Raw genomic sequence first — 6,024 nt, 5'->3', positions numbered from 1 at the left:
TACGCATATATATATGTATATATATATATATATATATATATATATATATATAATATAATGAATTGTCTATCATTGTTTATATGTAAAATAATCTTTATCATTAATATGTATTGTACATATATATTTATTACATAATATAATCTAAAGCAAATCTATTACATTTTTGAGTGTAGTACTGTATAGCAAATGTAAAAAAATATAATATGTTAAGTGACTTTTAATCTATGTACAAAGATTGATATGACTTTGTTCAAAGAAGTTTGACTCATATTCTATTAATATTATTTAACTAGAGATTAATTTGGATCGTAATTTTCGACATCATCAATTTAGAACATTCTGCAACTCACATTAGTATTTGGCTTATAAATATTAGTATATTTAAAATTTTAAATTTTTCGAGATAAGCCTTAATGTGTGTAATATATACTGAACGAATGCCATGCTTTTTGTGAGAACATTATATTTATGGAATTTTTTACCATATTTAATATTAGATTCGCCTGAAATTTATTAAAATATTTAAAACATATTTGTTACATAAGTCTTTCTAAAAATGTATCATTTAGGACCCAAGTGAAACGTGCATTACCATACTTCCTATATTTGTGATTTTTTGTTGTATGTTGCATTAATAGATGATTCGCCACTAATCAGTTTTTTATCTTTTAATAGAAAGTAACTTATTTTTATATTGTAAACACATAAAAAATATTGAAAAAATACGAGAATAATAGGCAATCCTTTTGTTATATTTCGAGATTCAAATTGATTGGCAACGTCTTAAAACGTGGCAAATATTTATTATGCTGAAAACATCGATTAACATACCCCTATAATTAATTATTAATTATTAACCCTTTCGTTACGAATGTCGTCTCTAAACGCCATCCACATGACGTTCCTTACGTATGGATGTCGTCGTTGGACAATATCCACATTACGTGCTGCGTGTACAGATGTCGTCCCTGGACGACCTGCTATGTTTGCCCTTGCTTTAAGATTTATCGCTGTGTTAAAGTATTGAGAATTTTAGTCTATTGCAGCAATTTCTAGTTCATTGGAAGGATTTTTAATTTTACACATTTTTATCGATAATCATATAAATATCTTAAAATTTGTCTTTGTATATCCCCATTCAGTAGTGCAACTGAGCGACACGCTGTTCCCGTAGCGAAAGGGTTAAGAACTCGGTATCATGAAATTTTCAGTTTTGCAATGTTATAATAAAAAAATGCAGACGTGCTAAGATAGTATAGTAAAATACTTCAGAACTTTTGAGTACAAATGTATAAAGACACCTATCATTATTAACAATAATTAAGAGTCCATTTTTTTTAAACTAATATTGTAAAGCCGTAGATGCCGTAATATTGTAAAGCTCAAACATGAACTTTTTTCAGATAATTTTAACAGAAGAGCACCGAAGTAGTGCATGATGCCATTTGAAAAAATGTTGGATATAAAATAATTATATTAATATGTGTGAAAATAACTGTATATGATGAATATTTATGCATCATCAACATTTAATTGAAAAAAATTCCGTTTAATTAAATGCATTGATCTGTCAATGCATAACATTTTATAATATATGTAGATATAACATAAACGTATATGAGAAACTTAATCTGTGTTCAATAAAAATGATGTATAAATATTCATAGTTAAAAATAATTAAACTCTATGTATACATAGATGTTTTGAAAACTATCGATGTTTATTGAGTGATATCCATTTGCAGAAAGAATGCATAGTATATAGATTTAATTTTCTTGTACATAATTTTAAGCGTATGTGGATTTAGTTTATACAAAAACAATTAATATGTAAAATATACATTGTATTTTTTATTCATTTCTTCTTTTACTCGTATAATAAATAGATTTAATAGAATCAAAATGAGCTAGAACAAGTTTGCTTATTTGCAACCAGAATAATTGAGGTATCGGCTATAAATTAGGCATTCCACACATTGTGATTCTAAACTAAACTATAATATTTTAGGATGATCGTTAAGAACATGAACTTTCCCATCCCACAAAATTTCATCAAAATCGTTAAAAGAAATTCTTTTTCTAATTGTAGATGTGAGCCGGATTTTGACAGTCAACAAAAGTCATACGTTTAATTGTTTGTAGTGTTTGGCATATAATACCAAAAGTTATCTTTGAATGTAGCAAATGAACAACATGAATGAATGATGATTCGCATTTTGTACGTTTTACTAGTATGAACTAAATGACTAACTGACTAAATTTCAACATGCTGGAGGCACGTCTAGCGGTTTCGGAAATCCAGAAAGTTAAAAAAAATTTGGTCATTTGGTGGTCAAACTTATCATTGGACATGTGCATATCAAATTACAAGATATGTTATAGAGATTTTAACAATAAGAATACATTTTGAGTAAATTATTTGGGTTCCGTATCGTATATTAATTTTTTGGATGTGTAACTAATTTGGTCACGATTTAAATTGACAAGAACTAGTTTAGTTGTCAATATATCGTCAATATATTATTAATTAATTAGAGGTATATACTACAGTTTAAACGTAGATTTTTGTTTTACAATGTCACACATTTTTATATTAGTTTAAATTATTTTTATCCCTTTCACTGATTCATAGTTCAGTTATTTTGTATTTGGTCGGTATTTTGTCTCGAATCTAACTATATAGTAATCTAATAATATATAAACTAAAATTTATATATTATTTCATGCGTTTCTTCTCATCAAGTTTTCAATAATATAATATTCTCAGTAAATACAATATAATATTCTCAGTCCGATACTGTGTGTATATATATATATATATATATATATATCCCTCAATCCCTTACATTGAAAAAAACAATGACCTTAGAAAGATAGTTGAGTCTTTACTTATATCCCTTAATACGTCTTGTGTAAACAAACGTAATTCCTCTCATCTCTTACATGATAGTTACATAGTAATTATTAATTTCATGAAAAGTAATTCAATACAGTTTTAGAATCTTTCATTCGTTATATTTCTTCTCTGTTTTTCTTTCCCCTTTCGTTCTTGCTACTCCTCCCACTCCCATACGCGCGCGTGGCCTACACTGCGCTGCGTTGTACTTTTAACCTTGATAGTACACACAACGCTATGCTACCATAACATTAAATATAGGAGGGCAATATGTGCTCCTCCTATTTCTCGTTTGTTAATTAATTGTATTTTATTATTTTACACAAATTTAGTGTTAATATCAATTTTTACATCATAACTAATGTTTCCTGTTTTTTCCTGGTTTGGTATGTATAATTTCCTCCTTTTTATATTAATATTTTTCATCATTTGTGTATTTATGTTAAATGTTTTTTTAGATTACTGAATGATGACACACATCAAGTGTCGAAACGTATAATGGAATAAATAATTTTGTTATTAATCATTTTTTAATTCGACGGTTGGGCTGCAAAAAAATTTACAAATATACATATATATATATATATATATATATATATATATATATATATATCTTGAGGATTTTTTATTCGACGTTGAAACATATTGAAATGAATAAAACAGCCAATGTTCGATTTAAAGGTGACTTAGGCACATGATTTTTGGATTCTAGGGATCAAAATAAGATACTTTGCCAAAGAAACCTTACCTCTGAAATGATTTCTGATGTCCCGTGTATTGACCCAAAAATAAGGGTTAAATGTAGAATAACCTCTCAGGGGGGGTCTCAGGGGGTGAACCACGGGCATGGGTGGATTGGCTTTCTAAAGTTAGTAGGGGTCGGTCATACATTTGGACGCGATTGGGACACTCTAAATGGGTCAATATGGAACTTTTCAAATTTCATCCCTTATCTTTGGGTCAATGCACGAGACATCAGAATTTATTTAGAGATGTGTTTTCTTCAGTAAAGTATCTTATTTTGATCCCTAGTATCCGAAAATCATGTGTGTCTAAGCGACCATACAAATCGACCCGCTCTAATATATATATATATATACATATATTGAAATGAATAAAACAGCCAATGCGTCGAATGTAAAGAATTTATTTTAATTTTTTATACGTTTCGAGACTAGATGTGTCTCATCATTCAGCTAAAAGAAATTTACATTATAAAGAAAAAGTTTTAAAAAATGAATTTATATTGGAAAAATTAATTGAAAACAACAATTATACACACCAGATCAGGAAAAACCACACTAATTAACACATTATTCAACACCACAATCACATATTACTACTGTAGGAAAGCAAAAATAATTTAAGAAAAGACCAAAAAAGGTAAAAGTAAAATTGTATGAAACACATATTTTGTTTTTAACCGATAGCATAGCGACACGGTTTGACTTATTTGCTATGCAACGCCAGAACGCGAGCAAGGAACAGTGGGGATATCAGGGGCGTAGTAGAGAGTCAGATTTACAGAAATTAATTATATTTTGATAACTTTCTGAGAGTAAGCAAGAAGAACTGCGTTTGTTCACACAATTTGAATTTAAATAGATAAAACATGATTCAGAAAATCTTCTAAGGTCTACATTTTTTTCTTTATATAAACGTATAAAAAATTAAAATAAATTCTTTACATTCGACGCATTGGCTGTTTTATTCATTTCAATATGTTTCAACGTCGAACAAAAAATCCTCAAGATATACATATATATATATATATATATATATATATATATATATATGAGTAAGTTCTTGTGGGGCAATACATCAAAGAATAAAAAGCAAAGATTTATAAATTAATCTTTAATTCCAAACATTCAATTTAATGTCATCATCAGTGGATCTAAAAACTTAACTTAACTTAAAAGATTAATTTATAAATCTTTGCTTTTTATTCTTTGATGTATTTCCCCACAAGAACTTACTCATATATCTCAACATCAAAATCAACAACTAAATCATATATATATGCAGGGCCAGTCCTGCCTTGGATGCGATGCATGCAAAAAATACGGGCGCACGCCTTAGGGGACGCCAAAACGAGTTTTTTTATTTTTTTTTATTTTACGTAAATATATACATTCTATTTTACAATATTTTATACATAAGTGGATTTATATTACTATTCTTCAAAAAATATTCTTTCCTTTTTTCTTTTAAATTTCTCTCAATGAGTGTTATTTCTTCAAAACCATGATATAAATTATATAAAATTCCAGATAGCAGCCAAATTTTAACATCTTTTTCTTTCTTTGATTTATTTTGTATATCTATTTTGATAAGTTTATCGTCATCTTCAGTTATATCTATTTTCAAGATTTTTAGTTTTGTTTTCATCCACTCCCATATAATTTTCTTTTTACCACATTCAGTTAAAAAGTGTAAAGCATTTTCCTCCTTATTGCATTTTTCACATTTTTCTGTGCTGCTCATTTTTATTCTGAAAAGCTTTGCGTTCATTGCAATGCATTCATTAACTATCAAATAATTTGTTGTTTTCCATTGTGAAGGAATATTTTTATTTTCTATATTCCTTCATATGTTTTTCCAATTATGGTGTGGTTTTTTTTCCATTATTTTAGGGGTGAAATTTTCCAGCAAATTGTTATAAATTTCTTTTGTTTTCGGCTTCTCCGTGATCCATATACAATTTTACATTCATTTTTAATTATTTTCGGTAATTCATTATTTTCTTGCCAAAATTGCAAAAATTCACCATTGACTTGCTTTTCATTCATTTGTTTAATCATTCATGTTTTTAATGAGTAAAGCTTCGCATTTCTCCTTGGTTGATATTAGTTTTAGACCTCCTTCTAATTGTGTTAATTTGAGTTGCTTCTATTAATTCGAAGTCTGTGTCCATTCCATATATAAAATCCTAGCAATGCTTCAATTTTTTGTGAATAGACCTTTTTCATTGGCAAAACCTGTGCAATATACCACACTTTTGATAAGGCAAACTGATTTACATTCCATATTTTTTGTATTATATTTAGTCTCCTGGAGAGCTATATTCAAAGTTATTCTTATACTATTTAATATTTTATCCCAATTTTTTTATCATTACATTTAAAT

This window comes from Ctenocephalides felis, unplaced genomic scaffold, assembly GCF_003426905.1.
Source record: "Ctenocephalides felis isolate EL2017-DRISC unplaced genomic scaffold, ASM342690v1 CF-g0.4_SCAFFOLD_01886, whole genome shotgun sequence".
In the NCBI taxonomy this organism is placed as follows: Eukaryota; Metazoa; Arthropoda; class Insecta; order Siphonaptera; family Pulicidae; genus Ctenocephalides; species Ctenocephalides felis.
This window is presented reverse-complemented; position numbering follows the sequence as displayed.